At 44.2% G+C, this 19,598-nt stretch overlaps 1 protein-coding gene across 2 annotated transcripts in view; it reads left to right on the forward strand.

Annotated features, from left to right (window-relative positions):
• Nucleotides 1–5,967: 5,967 nt before the first annotated feature.
• The window catches only part of tpst1 (tyrosylprotein sulfotransferase 1), a 55,515-nt gene continuing 41,884 nt past the window's right edge, over nt 5,968–19,598 (forward strand). The window contains exon 1 of one of the 2 annotated variants that reach the window (XM_075474199.1): nt 5,968–6,169. The gene's annotated coding sequence lies outside the window, so the exon portion shown is untranslated. The remainder of the gene's footprint in view (nt 6,170–19,598) is intronic. The other variant, XM_075474201.1, reaches the window with a different exon arrangement.

Genomic DNA, 19,598 nt, shown 5'->3' on the forward strand with positions numbered 1-19,598 from the left:
GATCTAAATCAGAGTGGTGTTTTGTTATTGGACTTCTGTGCTCGTCACGGACTGTCCATAATGAACACCATGTTCAGGCATAAGGGTGTCCATATGTGCACTTGGCACCAGGACACCCTAGGCCGCAGCTCTATGATCGACTTTGTGGTTGTATCATCGGACTTGCGGCCATATGTCTTGGACACTCGGGTGAAGAGAGGGGCGGAGCTGTCAACTGATCACCACCTGGTGGTGAGTTGGCTCCACTGGTGGGGGAGGAAGCCGGTCAGACCTGGCAGGCCCAAACGTATTGTGAGGGTCTGCTGGGAACGGCTGGCGGAATCCCCTGTAAGGAGGAGTTTCAACTCCCACCTCCGGCAGAGCTTCAACCATGTCCCGGGGTAAGTGGGGGACATTGAGCCCGAATGGGCCATGTTCCGTGCCTCCATTGTTGAGGCGGCCGACCGGAGCTGTGGCCGTAAGGTGGTCGGTGCCTGTCGTGGCGGCAATCCCCGAACACGCTGGTGGACACCAGTGGTGAGGGAGGCCGTCAAGCTGAAGAAGGAGTCCTATCGGGCCTTTTTGGCCAGTGGGACTCTGGAAGCAGCTGATGGGTACCGACAGGCCAAGCGGAACGCGGCCTCGGCGGTTGCTGAGGCAAAAACTCGGGCTTGGGAGGAGTTTGGGGAGGCCATGGAGAATGATTTCCGGACGGCCTCGAGGAGTTTCTGGTCCACCATCCGGCGGCTCAGGGGGGGAAAGCAGTGCACCGTCAACACCGTGTATGGTGAGGGCGGGGCTCTGCTGACCTCAACTAGGGACGTCGTGAGTCGGTGGGGGGAATACTTCGAGGGCCTCCTCAATCCTACCGACACGCCTTCCGATGAGGAAGCAGAGTTGGGGAGCTCGGACGTGGGCCCTCCCATTTCTGGGGCCGAGGTTGCCGAGGTGGTCAAAAAACTCCTCGGTGGCAAGGCCCCGGGGGTGGATGAGGTCCGCCCTGAGTTTCTTAAGGCTCTGGATGTTGTGGGGCTCTCTTGGTTGACACGCCTCTGCAGCATCGCGTGGACATCGGGGGCAGGATCCTGGAGGGTGCATGGGAGTTCGCCCAACCGGTCTACATCTGTTTTTGGACTTGGAGAAGGCGTTCGACTGTGTCCCTCGGGGGCTTTTGTGGGGGGTACTCCGGGAGTATGGAGTGCCGGACTCCTTGATATGGGCTGTTCGGTCTCTGTATAACCGGTGTCAGAGTTTGGTCCGTATTGCCGGCAGTAAGTCGGACATGTTTCCTGTGAGGGTTGGACTCTGTCAGGGCTGCCCTTTGTCACCGATTCTGTTCATAATTTTTATGGACAGAATTTCTTGGCGCAGCCAGGGCGTTGAGGGGGTCCGGTTTGGCGACCTCAGAATCAGGTCTCTGCTCTTTGCGGACGATGTGGTTCTGTTGGCATCGTCGGGCCGTGACCTTCAGCTCTCACTGGAGCGGTTTGCAGCCGAGTGTGAAGCGGCTGGGATGAGAATCAGCACCTCCAAATCTGAGACCATGGTCTTCGGCCGGAAAAGGGTGGAATGCCCTCCCCGGGTCGGGAATGAGACCCTTCCCCGAGTGGAGGAGTTTAAGTATCTCGGGGTCTTGTTCACGAGTGAGGGACGAATGGAACAGGAGATTGACAGACGGATCGGTGCGGCGTCTGCAGTGATGCGGGCTCTGCACCGGCCCGTCGTGGTGAAGAAGGAGCTGAGCCAGAAGGCCAAGCTCTCGATTTACCGGTCAGTCTACGTTCCTACCCTCACCTATGGTCACGAGCTGTGGGTAGTGACCGAAAGAACGAGATCGCGAATACAAGCGGCCGAAATGAGTTTCCTCCGCAGGGTGTCTGGGCTCTCCCTTAGAGATAGGGTGAGAAGCTCGGTCATCCAGGAGGGGCTCGGGGTAGAACTGCTGCTCCTCCGCATCGAGAGGAGTCAGATGAAGTGGCTCGGGCATCTGGTTAGGATGCCTCCTGGACGCCTCCCTGGTGAGGTGTTCCGGGCCCGTCCCACTGGGAGGAGGCCCCGGGGAAGACCCAGGACACGTTGGAGAGACTATGTTTCTCGGCTGGCCTGGGAACGCCTCGGGGTCCCCCCAGAAGAGCTGGAGGAAGTGGCCAGGGACAGGGACGTCTGGGTTTCTCTGCTCAAGCTGCTGCCCCCGCGACCCGATCCCCGGAGCAGCGGAAGATAATGGATGGATGGATGGATGGGTGATTGGACAGCATAAATAATTATTTACATTGTTGTTGACTTTTGGAATAGGTATAAATTAGATTTAAAAATATAGAAAATCATATTCTGGAGTGACGTGTTTTTACTGACAACTGTCACAGTGTGTGTTGAAAATCAAATAGGGAACTTTGGTTGCAGTAAATTTAATTAATTCTCCCCCTTGAAAAGACATTTGCCTTTGAGAAGTGCAGTATGGCATACTCTTTGTTAAGATAAGTCTGCCCAGAGAGACTGTGGCTGCATGAGTGCAAGCAACGACACAGTTACATTTAGAATGAAAATGAGTAAATAACTCAAATATATATATGTCAAATATACCCACATTCTTTCTGGAAAACACAAGCTTTTCATCCTCAGAGGTTAATGAGTGAGCACCTTACTAATCCCACATGCTGTTCTGGAACATTTTCAGAACTATTAAGTGCAGAGGAATGTGGGAGACATTTTTAGACTACCTTGGCATCAAAATGCAGCATGTTGTATTTTGTCACTGGAACAGATAGCCTAGACCAAAAAAAGTCACTCATTCAGGTTGCTCTGGCATTGTTTGCAGTGAATTGATGGAGTCTATGATGGAGTAGGTGATAGTTTAACTCGTAAATTGATATTTAATGGAGGAAAGAGCAGCTAGCTGCTCTCCAGCTTTTTTTTTTCAGTGTTCTCTATACCCGATTTAAAAACAAGCTGCGCCGTGAACATCCTTTTAGATTACTAGCTAATTTAGACAATAGGCCAAAAAAATGTAAGAACACTTAATGTGATGACACTACATAAAAGTCATGCATTCAAAATTTTACTCATTTGTAGAAGTATTATAAATATCTGCCAAATTATACTTAAAGTGTAAATGTAAGAATAACTTACCATGTTGTGGACAAGACAAGTAGGTTCTATCAAGGTGGTTGTATATTTATGCTATTTGTTGATACAGGGCAATGCAGATGGCTTAATTTAATATACTGTATATCAAAAACTCATGTATTTATGAAAATTTTATATAAATTAATCACAAACAACAACTGTCAGACCAATGAGGTGATGGTGATGGTGATGTACGGTACACACCCCTATGCAATAACACTTATTTCAAAATAATCAAAAATATTCTGTATCACCTGTTAATGAATGCATCAAGTAGAATATCTAATCCAAAAAATAATCAAAATCAAATGCAATATGATTACTGAAACACAAGCTTTAAAATATGTGACAATGATGCAGAATCAGGACCAACTGTAACTCCCAGTCAGACTAAGTGCATGCAAATCATTGTCAAAATGATATAAGAACACCTAATCTGTATCTTTGGATCAATGGGCTGTTTCCATGTGAACCTTAGCTACATGGAAGATAATATCAATAGAGGAACTACAAAAAGAGTGTTAAATGATGGGGAAAAAAATCAGTGGAAACAGTTATGGCAGTAATCAAAAGGTAATGAGCAGAGCTCCAATCAGAGCTGTGGGGCTTATCCTCCTAAACCCAGGCAACGGGCATTTTTTTTGTGCAAACACGCTTTGAAAAACAAGCTCTGCATAAGTATCATCAGTGAACATCAGTGTACAACAACTTAAATGTATTGTGACAAATCTGTTCCCTACTTTTAATCAAATTTAAAAGAATTTGAAGTACAAGTACCTTAAAATTTAAATTAAATTCACTACTGAACTTTACTTATTCATGTCGCAATATTCTATTTTCTGTTGTTCATTGTGATGATGATCCTGATTCCATTATTCTCACAAGTACACTGTTATGTGTATTTCAAGCCAAACTATACAGCTCATGTTAATTCCCTGGAACGGTTTCTATTAAGGATTTCTTACCTCAGCACCTTGACCTCTTCACCTCCTCCCCAAGGACATTGGCATTGTTGGACGCCACACATTTCCTCCCATTTTATCATCACTCATCCGCTCTCACACTCCACAGACTCTTGAGCAAATGTATTGTGCCAGCAGCCATTATAGCCATCATCTCCCTCCATAGCCCTTCAGTTGAGTTATGCCCCCTTGAATATTGGGAAAGTCAGATCAGGATGACCAATTCATCTTGGGTGAAATGACCTGCTGGGCTGCCCACATCTGGAAGAACAACAGTCACCACTCATTTCCACACTCTACATTGTTACCGCCATGGTGTAAACGAGCCTCATGGGAAAATGAATGTTGGCCCAAACATTTTACAACAAACAACTTGCAATTGATGAAATCAACACGACACTGGTTGTCCTAATGTGTGGCTGAGAGGTGTCAAGTGTCCATCGACAGCCCATATATTTGGTTGGGATCAATCAATACATGATTAAATATTTAAGTCAATATCAGATATCCAGTCATGTAATATGATGGATGCTGTTGTATTGTTGCATATACAAAGGACAAGAAATATTGCAATTATTCAGTTTATGTATACGCATAATTTCCACTCACATTTACATTCAATTTTATTTTCACAACATTTGGTGGAAATTCAGAAAAGCTCTTAAAATGAAAGTGCAGTGTCTCATGTTGATATCAAGTGAGAACAAATTTGTTTTTCCTCAGATAGAAAATTTAAATGAAATTATAATATATCAAATTCAAAGTGCTGAACATGTAACCATCTTTCTAAATGAACCTATTTGCACTGGCCTTCAAAGATTCCATGCTGCTTAAGCCCCTAATGTTTGTCTCTGCTCACATTGAATAATATGCACTTTTGAACTCTGCTGGGGATGCTGAGTGCTGGCCTCCACTGAGTGTTCCCTGTGACTGAAATCAGAGCACCCACAATAATGGTATCATTGATCACTGGCCATCTTTTATCTGACCATGACTTCAAAGCTTCCACTGAAATGAGAAATATTTCAGAAACAGGAAAGCAATCTCTTCCTTGTTCCAGAGACTTGATGTGCCCTCCCTCTTACCCTCCGAGTCCTGGTGTGCTTTCAGTCCTGCTGTGTCAGTCTTTCTATGGCCTTCGGGGAAAGATAATTTGTTCACTGAGGAGCTTCTATCTCTTATATGGGACACAGCAGCTGCTTCTCCTACGAATGTAATATACAAAAGACATCAGGCCATGTCCCAAACAGATACAGTTTCCACATTAAAAACAGCTTCACAATGTATTTAGAAGTATTTTCTTTTTACATTGTTCAGGTTATGAAAGATTTAAAATATACATTTCTGAATGTTATAAACCAACTGCTATGAGAAAGCACAATAGTTTAATAAGGTTCACTTGTATTTTGTGGCTTTGACACATAGCTGTTGAGCAACACCTGAGGCTATATCGACATGCAAAACTCACATGACCATCATGTGTCCCTTCAGTGCTCCATGACAGGTCCCACATAAAGAGCTGCGTTTCCTCTCTGTTTGAATGTGGATACACAAGGAATACTAAAATATTCTGCTGAGAAAAAAGGATTTAAAAAGATTTTCTCCCTGGAAAAAAGGCAAAGAAACAAAAAAATGTTTTTTGTGTGAAATGTTTATTGTCGCAGATACTGCGTCATACTGCTGTTAGTAATGTATACTATAACATTTAAGACATTTTTCTATCAGTATCCACCCAAGTGGTGCGCTTAATCACAAATTCAGAAGAAAAAAAAAATCACACTATGCTTTTAAATGTATTGCAGTTCCGCCCATAACGTATAAGCCAATCAGCAGCTCTGACACACAGGCTTCGCTGAGTTTTGGACCAATCCCTGCTCTTCTTTCAACACCAGTTGAGCAGTGTGGTTTAGCTCAGCTCATTTGCAGTCTCCGACTAAGGCAACAAGCCTGTCAACTGTGTGGCTCACACGGTCAATGTGCACAGAAAATGTCCGGAAAGTGATTCGAGAAGACGGCGGGACTGCCCGGAAATTGACCCTGGATCTGGTGGAAGTTTTTTTCTGACTCGACCTAAGTCTCTGGCGCCGTATCCGTCGCATTTGGTAGGTTTTTGACGCCGTGCTGCTGTAATGTCCCTCTGCCTCTTTGCTCCTTCCCCAACGCTGGGGAGCTGCGACACTCAGTCACGTTCTGTCCGGGGGTCGAACAACGGGGATTTATCGCGTTCCTATTCCAAACTACCTTCTCTTCCTCTTCCATTGATGTTACATAATTACTGATGTTTTACGTGGTAATGGTAGAGGCTGGAAAAACGACCCTGGTTGGTAGAACCACATACTCAGCTCTTGTAGAAAATATGTATGTACCAGGGGTTAATATATATATATATATATATATATATATATATATATATATGATTATTGACATATGTAGTGAGGTGGCACACGATAAGACTGCCGAAGGCATTTTGCGAGTCTTTGCGAAGCTGTAACCCTCCGGTTGGGTCATCAGGAATTACGTATTTCAGATGCCATCATCCTTTTTTCCATCCCAAACAGACAGACGTGTGTTTTAAAACCTCATGCACATATATCGCCTTAATGGTTTTTTATTTACGGCTGCAGAACTGTAAGCTAACTTTGCATGAAGCCTTCACTGCTCACCTACAGATGATGTAATTACAGTATTGTAGAGTCTGAGTTTGCTTATAAGGGGGCATATATCTGTAATGGATGTTGGTATCTGGTGGGGTTCCATTGTGTTCAGTTTGAGTGCAGCTAAGTTTAGAAAAACCACTGGTTTTGGTGGAGCTGGTCATGTTCATGCAAAGTGTCTTTATGTTGGCCCATATATTAGGGGTGGGACGATATGCTTCTTGATAATTGCGATTCTACAAGTATTGCGATTCGATATAACCAGTAATTGCAATTTTCTTCCTCCTTAAAAAACAAACAAGTTGAATCAAACACTTCTAGAATGAATGTCGTTCCCATAAACGATACACATCAGTCTGTGTCAGTCAGTCCAGCAGCTGACATTTATTTCAACTGAGACATGTACAGCATTTTTTAAAGTTTACAGTTACAAAATGAATTAAAATGTCCACACAGCACAAATGTGGGCTAGTTTTAACATAACTTAATGTAATGAATTGATTAAGTTTTTCTGGACACGGATATGACGTAATATAATCGATTCAGGGGAGAAAAATCGATTTTTAAAATCATCCTATTAAAAATCGCGATATGTACATGAATCGATTTTTCCGCCCACCCCTATTATATATGCTGTTGTTTCAATGATACCGGTGTTTTCTGCTCATTGAACAGTGGTCACAACTAAGTACAAAAACTGATTTCATCACCCTTTGCGTTGTGCAGAAATATTTGAGTCGCACTTCGCAGAAATAATCTAATGGACTTCAAACTAAGAGATCCTCACCTAGAGGACTGAAAAAAGCATCCCATGGACATCCGTAACCATGGGAGCAGATGTGTGCTGTGTGCAGGTGGTCTGGGAAGAAAGGGAAGTATTCCTCTCTCAGGAGGTCGGCCTCCCCAGCTGTAGAGCGGGGTTATTTGGACTCCAGCTCACTTATAGTCTCATTTCCGGGTCCGAAAGGAGCACCCACTGCAGCATAACAATTATTACTTTCAGTAAAGCAGCTGTTTTACCGCTGAATCAAACCACGGTTTCAATTACAGTGCATGGTCCACGCTTGGAAGTTCTTCCAAAGAGTGCTTGGTGCACCAGGACATAGTAGCCTGCATTAATCAAACTGCTGAGAATAGCATTGCTGATAGCCGGAGACATCACCAGATGCCCTGCATGGCCTCTTCTCACCACATTTGATGGATGGATCACAGTTTGTGGTTGTGGACAGTGTCTGTCTCTGCAGTTGTCAGCAGAGTAGTTGTACATATTTCTGTATATATAAACTGAGTTTCTGATGTTTGTGTCAGAGACGTCTCTTGTTGAAGAGTCACGTTAAAAAAAAGATGTTTGAATCCTATTGCAGCATGACAAGGTTGACTCATTTTGTGGGACTTGACATTGCGCCCTGTTATCATACTATTGCACACGTGCATATGGCAACATCTGTGATGGAATTATGTATAGTCCAGCCTTAGTTTCAACCTCTCTAATTTAGATTTATTTGCCTTTTCTGGATTTATGAAAATAAAACTAAACTAATCCTATCTTCAAATCTTTGGCCAATATAAGGGCTCACGTTTGTGAATGATGCCTCCAGTATTTTACCATAATTTACCATAATGAAGTAATCCATCAGGGTCTGTAACATCCTATTTACTCGTAGGATTCACATATATCTTTGCTTATTGGTGATGCTCTTCCAGTCTATAAAACAGCTGACTTCTGTGGCTGCAGTAGCATCTTTGACAACAGCACAATCACACCCAATGGATTGAAAAAAAACTTTCAAGTTTCATGTCCCAGAATGCTGCAAGTCACCAAAAAGGAGTAATTAATCAACTTCACTGCTTGTATGCATAGCTGGAAAAACGTGATTCTAAGAACAATAGCATGGTGTTTGAAGAATGGGACTAAAAACTGTCTCCAGAGCAACCCTCCTACACTGCCAGCCCAGATTGTGTTGAACTGCCTTACAAATTGTGTTCATAATAATGGCAAACATGAGCTGCCCACTCATTACACAGATGCTCGCTCTGACATACACATACCACCAAGTCACTGGCAGATTTACTTCTTCATGAGTCACCTAACTGATTAGTGACCTGTCAATCACTGGTAGTTCACTGTGGCAATCAACGTGCATCTGCAGTTCTGAAAAGCACCACAAGGGTTAAGCTGATTTAACTGAGTGTTGCATCAGTTCAACAGAAAATACTTCAGTGGACTTTTGTAAAATGCATGGAACTAATGCATGCACATAGGACTGCTGCGGTAGAAGTTGTTACTACTTCCTGTGTGAAGCTAAACTGAGATGAGGCCTCACGTTAGAGGAAGCTGGATGGTTTTGCAGAGGCATTGTTGTTTCATTGGACACATTATACATGTTGACTCGTGTACAAGTCTGATGATGTGTGTGTATATACTGTATATGCATATACAGTATATATATGCAGCTTTCTTGCACATGGTGTCATGTGTTAAAGTACAGAGGTGGAATGGGGATCACAGTCAGTGTGCCACTGATACACCTCTAATCCAACAAGGGAGGTAGTAACATGGGCCAAACCATCCTGCCTGGTGTGTGCGTACACACATCCAACCGGTGTCACAGAAGACGCCACTTTAACCAATGATGCTGCCATCATTCAGCTGATTCTGTGACACCAGCTTAATGTGTGACATGACACAGTGATGCAGGGCTGACCAGCCTTTGTTTGACATGTGAATTGCACGGTTAACAGAGATGTCATCTGCGCCGATAAGGTGCAATGCATATGTGAAAGAGGCTATTTTATGGCCACCTGGTAAACAACCTTCATGGTCAAGAACAAGGTAATATATTGCAGTTTGCAAATCTCCTTCAAGCTGTCAATCACTGTACTAGACTATTTATTTCCTTGTGACAGCAAGGGTGCATAGAAACAGCATTCAGTGTAAAGGCATGGTTGCCGCGTCTGCTAGCGCGAGCGGTGTTGATGACGTCACGATTTCGTGCCCGCAATATATAGTGACGCAAATCGATGCGCCAGTCGTTGCAATTTTCTCCGTCACAGAGGTGGCGCTGCTACGTTAAGGTTACCGCTACTCTACAACCACGAAAGTGGAGAAGAAAACAATGAAGAGCAGGAACACTGTCATTAATTATACTGCTGCAGTATTCGGATAATTTAAATTTTTTAATTCAGTTAAAAGAGGTGAAGGTCTGAAGCCCCCGGCATCAACAGAGTCTCTGCCCTCTTCTTTGCCTTCACGTATCTGTCCCGTAGCTTCTTCCACACATTCTTACAGAACTCTCCCTCTTTCCCCAAAGTTCTGCCCATCTCTGTGCACCAGTTTTGGGAGTTTACGTGCTCCCTGTGCTGTTTCACTGCAGTTTCGCTCAGGTGCCTGTACAAACGCACCTCCTCACTGAGCCTGGTCTCACATTGGTCCATCCGGTTTGTCGTTCTCGGCGCAGCCAAGTTACAAAAATCGACTGGTGCACGACAACGCGCTGCGCCGTCTTTTCAAGGCAAGCGGCAGGCCTGAAACGGCATTTTGACGTCACGGTCCGCCACCGCCGTGACAGACGCGTCAACTGTAAATCCGGCTTAACACATGGTTCACTTTGGGGCTACGATATATCATTTCATCATCCACATCGCAATGTGTGCATGTCCAGTAGTCAGTTTGTGGGACATACGAAGTTGAAATGAATTCAAACACGTCATTCCAAAACCTTTTTGCTGTTATTTCTGTCTGGTATAAAATCAATTAATCAGATTGAACAGTTCTTGGATACATTGAGGCTTTTAAAAACCTAATTTATAAAAGATTGAGTTGGTTGCTAGAGAGGGCTAACACACTGATACTGAAGCGCACGGGAAAATGGTGAAATAGGTGAAAATTCTAAAAAGGAATATTTGGCTGGAGAAACAAGCCCAGTGAACAGGAGGGGAGTCTTTTCAGTGGAGTGCAGGCCACCCAACACCCGGAGACGTTGAGCAGAGTGGGCCCTCGGTTCCCCCCTGTGGTGATGGAGCGAAGGGATGGGGGTTGAAAGCTTAATCTCTCCATACTTCAGCCTCTCCACTCTCCCATTGACCCATCGTTGCTGAGAGTGGAAGCGTCTCTGCAGCCTGGACAGGACACTAGTAATGGTTACATGTAACTGAGATCTAACAAAACATTTTCTCATCACTCCAAGACTATGAACACATAAAAGAATTCCCCTAAATCCTGTGGGAGGCCAAGGCTGACTTACGGCTCATAGAAAGAATGGAGGAGGAGGGCGGTTGGGATTACCCTGATCCCTTGTAAATTTGGACTGTAAGTTACAGTTGCTATGTATTAATCTGCACGCAGTTCATCATGTTTTCACTTAAACTAAATGGTCTTGCTTGAGAACGATCTACCACGATCCCTTCATAGGGTTTATCCAGAACTTTATTGCAATAGCCGCTTTCGGACAGAGTAGTTATAGGAACGTAGTTATCAGAACTGTCCTACTCGAATTTCGTTCTGATAACTGTCCTTCTGTTTTAGTCTGCATTCGCACATGAGTCGGAACCAGGTCGGGACTGATGCGGCGCGCGCAGCCGTCTGCGTTTAACTTATTAAACACCCGCCGGTTCTGTCTGTGTGGTATGAGGAAACATTTCAGCCGTGATAGCATGACATGGGGCGTAGCTACCGACCACCACACACCTCCGTCATATTCGTTCTATAGAACCATGAAAAGACCCGACCTCGGAGAAGGAGCTAAATAGTTATAGGAACTGAGGGAGATAGCCCCGAGTTCCTGTATGTCCGAACACGGGAGAAAACGGCCCCGCGGATTAAAAGGTTATTAGAACTGCCAAAGGTTCCTACAGTCCGAAAGCGGCTATTGTTTCATCATATCTGATTTGACAGAGCACCCAGGCCAGATGTCATGCCTAGAGTTATGGCCTCAGTCCTGCTGATTGGTCCTGCAGCTGTTAAAGTTTGATCAATTCCAGATCAGAGATCTGATGTGAAACCAAAGGGAGAATGAGGGCCATACATAAGAGCAGCAGCAGAGGCCCAGCTTCTGTTTCTCTGTAACATGGGGGCCAATCATCAGATGCCATATATTCTGTGATTAGTTTCAAAAACCTGATGTGTATATTTCAGCTACTGTCAAGTTTTTACAGTCATCTCTAACAAATTCCAAATGACCTGCACTCCCCCTGTTCTTGTGAGTAGTTTGGCAGGTGATGATATGTTAGCTAAGCCAGCTGCAGTCAGAGATCAGTGCTGGTGGAAAGAGGAAAACTGTATAATTGAGAAGCAAATGTAAGCACTACCATCCCTTACATATACTGTCAGGCCTTGTACACACTGCCATGGGTATTTTTCTGGGCCTCTTTTACAGCAAGATAATGCCAGTGCTAACCTTGTCAACAGAATTTTTTACATGTTTGCACTTAAATGCATTATTACTCTCAGACTATAATGAAGGAAAGAGGCATGAAAATGCAGTACAGAGCTGAACTGCTCTATAACAGTTACAGTTGCTAACATCTCCCGTTTTGGACGAGACTCAGTCAGACCTTAAAGGCCTCTGTATGCTTCTCCGTCGCTATCCGTCAATCCGACTCCATGGTCACTAAACCTTTCGAAGTTCTCCGTCGGACTGTCAGATACGCAAGGCAGTTCACCTCCCGATCAGAAGGCGGCGCTACGTTAGTCGACCCAATCATCTATGGTGAAAGTGGTTGATTGATTGTTCACCTTCCGGCTCCGTTCCACTCCTCACAGTGAACGATGGCGACCGAGAGAGAAAGACTGTTGTTGGAGTTGGAGCTTGTTGATGTTGAAATGCAAATAATTTTGACCAAATGTTGCCCGGCACACAGTAAACTCTTTCAAAAATGGCGGTGTTGTTGTTCTGAGAGGAAGGAGCTAAACTGGGAAAGTGATTCCGGAAATGATGTTGTTAGCCGACCAATCAAAACCCTTGTGGTCTCCGTGAGTCTCCGTCTCCTCGACGGATAGATAGATAGGAATGTTGGCCGACGCACGCAAGCGACTGAGAGCGTCTCCGGGAGGGTCTCCGATGACGGAGAGGGCTCTCCGCTCCGTGGCCTTTCCCAGACGACCATAAATCAGGGTTTAGTTGGTTGGACAGCGATGAGTACAAAGTGGTTGTTGCTGCAGAATGAGAGAGTTTTCTCTCTTTGACTGAGCTGCTTTGCCTGTAAATTGAGAGGAAGACAATTGTTAGGAGATCATCTACAGTTGCGGGCAGAGTAGTTGCTGCACACAGACCTATTTAGCAGGTGAAGGGCGGTCTCATATGACCGCGGATGTCATCGACAATAGTGGTTTTGACAATAGTTGTACCCTTTGTATAGTTGACTCTAACTGTGGAACTTTTTTTTCTTTTTTGGGGGGTGGGGAATGAAGTATGGAAAAACTCAGTTTGTCAAAATAACCTGGCCTCTATACACGAGGAAAATCAGCCTTTCAGCCGCACACCCAGCTTGGCTAGTGGCACCTCTAGAGAAAGAGAGGCACATGTTGAGATTGTCACGTGCAGATCTTTTAAGCTTAAGGGTGAGTCAGAGACTGTCACAAGGACAGAAAGTCCTTGAGAAACAGTAGCCTTCCATACAGGTAGTTGACTTAAAATAAATAAATAAATAAATTAAACAAAATTTTGAACATTTATTTTAGCTGCTTTTCAAGCAAAATTCAGTTTGAAAACTTCTGAGAGTGACAGATTTAAAAAGAAATCATGATATCCTGCCGTTTCACTCTTATTTTCTCTTTAATTTTTCTCTTAACACTGTCGTGCTACATCCCACTACCAATGCATCAGGGCTTTATGAGGTGGAGTTTCACCCTTATTATTAAGTGTCTGTGATTTGGTTTCACCACTCCATGGAGAGCAGCATCAGCTTCACTTTTTCCCCTAACAGATCAATGAGAAAAATATCCTGCAAGAAGGAGAAGTATCAGTAACAGGAGAGAGGAGGCTCAATTAATCTGAACACAAACACATTTCTGCCTGGTGTGAGGTGTAACATGACCCTGCTCTGGATTTCAACTGCACTTTATCAGCCAGACTGTCAAAAAATCTTCCCCTCTGAGCGGCTTGATCTTTATCTTCTTTAATATTATTCATTCCATTCCTGGTTTGGAATTGTTTGTCAGTCATACTGTTCCGTGCAATGTAAAAGAAAAATGCACAAAAGGATGAAACGTCTAATTGTGATGTTATATTTGTTCTAAGATTAGTCTAGTGTTAGGTCTGTTTTGTAGTCAGCTGAACTAAATTTCTGGACTCATAAGGTTGGTGAATCCAGATGTGAGCAACTAGCCCCCGGGTCATTCGGTTCACTTTAGAGGGTAACTTTATCTTTTTATTTAGGGATAGGCAACACATTGTCATGTCACACCAAATTACTCCTTTGCATTGGAGCCATCCAGGTTGGCACCTGTTGGGTCACACAGGGTCACACACTCATAGAGACGGATGCATACACTGGAGCGGTGGGCAGTCATTCATAGCCCCCGGGGAGCATGGGTATCGAGCATTAGTACAAGCAATGGGTGAAAAAAATCGCTCACAAGGTGATAAAAGCATGAAACTCGGCACAAGTGTTCATTAGGACCTCCTTATCAATTTCAGGGGTGGAGCCACTCAAAATTTGATTTTGCATAGCAACGGTTGCTAGGCAAAGCATTTTACCTAGCAACCAGCATCAATAATACAGTTTCTGAGCAAATTTATGATATTATGTATTTATATTTTTACTTTCTTTCTCAAAATCATTATAATAATGTGTCAAAATGTTTTATATTAGCAATATGTACAGCAATAACCCCTTTAATGTCATTCTAGCCACCGAAACATCACAATTACATGAACATTTCAATTGTTGTCTTACTTCTTTTTGAAGACGAAATCTCATGTTAAGTAAAACATGGATTTGCAAATGTCAGTACATGTCAGGCCTCTCTTTCACTTTTTGCATTTAACACTCATTCATATCTATTAAGTTGAACCAATCAAATCAAACGCAATGGAAACATTTATACAATAAACTTTATTGCTACTCTTTCCAAAGGCAACTGCCCAACAACATACAACATGTAAGAAATGAAATGAACAATAAAATTCCCAACAGAATTCCGCTAACTACTAAGGTCAATGCAATTGAACTCTTTAACCCCTCAAATGTTTAGAATTTCACTGCCAAAGGCTTAGGTATTGTCACAGCCAGCATTGCATGTACAGTAGGCAATGCATTTTAGATGTGCACGAACACATTTGCAGTCTCGACATCTGCTCCGACAAGAACACTTGAGCAGCTCTGGGCACGACGCACTAGCTTCAGGCAAGCTTGACCAAAGAGGCTTCCACTGTACTGAGCCAACCCATCCCCACTCAGCTGGAGAGGGTAACTGACGATGTGGCACTGTGATGCATCCCCAGTGATGACCGCCTTGCAATACTGCTCCCTTGATATGTTGCTGCAGGGCAGCCTTGGTTGGAGGAAGACCTGACATCTGGCGCCCTTTGTGAATGAACAAATTCTTTCTGACTTCATTGATAGAAGAGCATGTTGCTGTCTTGTCATAAAGGAGGATGGTGAAGTACTCCAGAGAAGCTTCCGTCCCTTCAGCTATTTCCTCTGGGGCATTATGGAGCTCAAAGAAGGTTTTGGTGAATTCATCATGTGCCTCCCAGACTTTCCACGCTGTCTTCTTTCCAACTTGGACAAAATGGGACACAGTATCACAACCCGTGTAAGCATGAAACATAGGAAGTGCCAAGGATCTCTGTGGGCCAAGTGAAGCACATATCTGGTGAGCTGGAATGTGCCTGAAGTCTTTCCCACAACCAAACGCAATCCAGAGTTCAATCTGAACTGTCTGAGCCAGCTGCTGCACAACTGACACTGCCAAAACCACCACATCAGTATCTACAGTTCGAACAAGGATCTTGTGGAAGCCCTGCATAACAGCATCACCCACATGTACCATTATCCTGGAATCTGCTTCCTCGTGGTTGCAGGGAGCGATGTGGCTTGTATTTCGTGGAGGTGAACATAATACATTAGCACCATCAGTAACTATGAGAGGCTTGTCTGCTGATGTCTTCTCCATCAGTTCATCATTCAGAAATTTGAACAAGTCAGTCTTGTTGCTGCTTAAGCGAAGGAACTGATGCCAGTTTTTGGGTGTGGGGCTAGACACTCCAACTCGTCTCCTTTGGATAGGGCCACTGGCACGCAGTTCTCTTGTCTGTGCTTTTAGACTGTTATCAAAGTACTGATCCCAGATGACATCCACTCTCTGAGCCTGACTTTGGGCTTTGTGTATGTATGGAAGAAAAATCTTTGCAGTGTAGTCTCCAAATGTCTTACAGCCTTCAGGTCTCAGAAAGTTAGCAAGCGCTGCACCATCCATAATTTGTACTTCAGTATCTGGTGTCACATCATTTGGTGATTCCAATTTCTGTTCAAGACAGGTCATTAGGTCAGACTTCTTCCCCTGTCGTAACTGCCCATAGGTAGAGAGAGATGGTGGAAAGGGGTGATTTTCATGCCTGAAAAAATTGTCCAAGTCACCATCTCGTTTGGCACGCAATATACAGCCTTGCGAATAGTGACGATTAATTTTTGAGGAGATTCACCTTATCTCCCGATTTCTTTGATGTTTGTGCTTGAACATTGAAGAGCATCACCTTGTTTCTGGTAATTGTTGCTGTAATTGGCTTAATGTTTGTTCTAATCCTTTCCTCAACAAACGTTGCATACTGCTCTTGACCCTTTGATATTATTGTGGTTAGACATTCAATTGACTGCTTGTCCATGATGTCTTTTGAATGCAGTCTTAAAAGGTCCTGGTTTTCCTCCTCAAATGGGCTCCCCATTTCCTCCATAATGTTCTAGAATGCGCTGTTGAGGGTGGCAGCACGTTGGAGTAGCTCTGTACCTCACTTTGAGATTTTTCTTTTTTCTAAATTTCATTCCTGTTATTTCTTGGTAGAAATTGCATTTTTTGGACAACTGTTCCTTCCTGCCTTGGATGCTGTGCAGCTGGATTAATTTTTCCCAATACTTTTGTATATTTTACTCTTTTGTTATGATGCATAACCATAGCAACAAGGTGGTTTACAACAGGGAGCAGCTGATTAACATTGGAAAAGCAGAAATAATTCGACAACTGAAGCCAGAAATCCCACTGGAATTGAAAAGGAGGCATCGTGGATGCAGAGCAGGAGCAAAGAGGAGAGAAAGAAAGAAGAAGTTCAAACCATCTCTGCCATCCGTCATCATGGGCAATGTAAGATCATTAGCTAACAAGTTGGATGAACTTCTAGCCTTGACAAGGACTCAGCAAGAATATCGGGAATGTAGCATTATGTGTTTTACTGAGACATGGCTACAGGATCATATCCCCGACTCCAGCGTCTCTCTGCCGGGCTTCCTGATTGTACGAGCAGATCGAGATTTAAAGAGTAGCAGGAAAAGGAAAGGGGGTGGATTGGCAGTGCTTGTCAACAACAGATGGTGTCACCCAAGACATGTTACTGTGAAGAGTCGTCTCTGCAGTCCTGACATTGAACTATTGGCAGTAAGTTTTCGTCCATATTATTTGCCAAGAGAGTTCACCAGTGTTGTTTTGGTGGCTGCTTACATTCCACCCTCAGCTGTTGCCGACACTGCATGTGATGTCATCAGTTCCGTTGTTGCTAAGATACAGACACAACACCCCAATTCTTTTGTAGCAATATCTGGTGATTTTAATCATGCCTCACTCTCTGCTACACTGCCAACTTTTCAACAGTTTGTCAGCTGCTCTACCAGAGAAAACAAGACATTGGATTTGTTTTACATAAATGTCAAGGATTCATACATTTCCAAATCAAGACCTCCCCTGGGTAAATCAGATCACAACCTTGTTTTTCTCTGTTCAGCATATAAACCCCTTGTCCAGAGACTACCTGTCACAAAAAAGACTGTTAGAAAGTGGTCACATGAAGCTGAAGAAGCCTTACAGGGTTGTTTTGATGCAACCGATTGGATTTCTCTTTGTAAGCCACATGGAGAGGACATTAATGCCATGACTGAGTGTGTGACTGACTATATAAACTTCTGTGTGGACAACACCATCCCCACCAGAACAGTGAGATGCTTCCCTAATAACAAACCCTGGATCACCAGTGAGCTAAAGGAACTATTGAACAAGAAAAAAAGAGCCTTTAGGGAGCGAGACAGGGAGTTACTGAGGAGTATACAGAAGCAGCTCAAAGTCAAGATCAGAGAGAGCAAGGAGGTGTATAGAAAGAAGCTTGAGAGTAAACTGCAGAGGAACAATATCAGAGATGTGTGGTCAGGAATGAAGAAGATCACAGGCCTCAAGCAGAGGGAGGATCGGATGGATGGAAGTCTGGACAGAGCAAATGAGCTGAACACATTCTTCAACAGGTTCAGTTCAGGAACAAGCTCACCATCCTCCCCTCCTGTTCCCAGCCAAAGAGACATCCCACCCTCCTCTGACTCACAGCTTTCCTGTAACATCTCCACTTCCACCTCAGTCATGGATTCTTCTGCTTCCACTAGTTTGTCTTCAACCCAATCAGGAGATGCTGCTGTCCCCTTTGCCTCCCCCTCCCACTTTTCTGTTTCTAGAAGTCAGGTGAAGAGGCAGTTGGAGAGACTGAACCGGAACAAGGCTGCAGGTCCAGATGGTGTCAGCCCCCGAGTCCTGAAGGCCTGTGCAGAGCAGCTCTGTGGGATTCTGCAACACCTTTTCAACCTTAGCTTGACCCAAGAGAAGGTACCACTGTTGTGGAAGACATCCTGTCTGGTTCCGGTACCAAAGAAAACTCACCCTTCAGACATCAATGACTACAGACCTGTTGCCCTGACATCCCACATCATGAAGGTCCTGGAGAGACTCCTGTTGACCCACCTGTGTAAGCAAACCAGCACATATCAGGACCCCCTGCAGTTTGCTTATCGCCATGGAGTTGGAGTTGAAGACGCTATCATACACCTGCTTCAACAAACCCACTGTCATCTGGACAAAGCAGGCAGCACTGTGAGGATCATGTTCTTTGATTTCTCCAGTGCATTTAACACAATCCAGCCTGATCTGCTTCGTCTGAAACTCCAGAAGACTCAGGTGGAGGCCTCAACAATCACCTGGATTAATGACTACCTGACAAACAGACCACAGTTTGTCAGACTAAAGAATTGTGTGTCTAACCAGGTGATCAGCAGCACAGGAGCACCACAGGGGACTGTACTCTCACCATTCCTTTTCACTCTGTACACTTCAGACTTCCAGTACAAGTCAGACTCCTGTCATCTACAGAAATATTCAGATGACTCTGCAGTTGTCGGGTGTATCAGAGATGGACAAGAAGCTGAGTACAGAGAGCTGGTGGACCGCTTTGTGGCATGGTGTGGGAACAATCATCTCATCTTGAATGTTAACAAAACAAAGGAGATGATTGTAGATTTCAGGAGAAACAGGGTCAGATCAAACCCTGTTTCCATCATGGGAGAAGAAGTGGAGGTGGTTGAGGAATATAAATACCTTGGTGTTCATGTGGACAACAGACTGGACTGGAGACACAACAGTGAAGCAATCTACAAGAAAGGACAGAGCAGACTGTACTTCTTGAGGAAGCTAAGGTCCTTCAAGGTTTGCAACAAGATGTTGCAGATCTTCTACAAGTCTGTTGTTGAGAGCGTCATTTCCTCTTGCGTCATCTGTTGGGGCAGCAGCATCAGAACCAGGGACCTAAAAAGACTCAACAACCTGATAAGGAAGGCTGGTTCTGTTCTGGGGACGACTGTGGAACCTCTGGAGACAATAATGCAAAGAAGGATTTTGCATAAAATCAAGAGA

Source organism: Odontesthes bonariensis, chromosome 9, assembly GCF_027942865.1.
Source record: "Odontesthes bonariensis isolate fOdoBon6 chromosome 9, fOdoBon6.hap1, whole genome shotgun sequence".
Lineage (NCBI taxonomy): Eukaryota > Metazoa > Chordata > Actinopteri > Atheriniformes > Atherinopsidae > Odontesthes > Odontesthes bonariensis.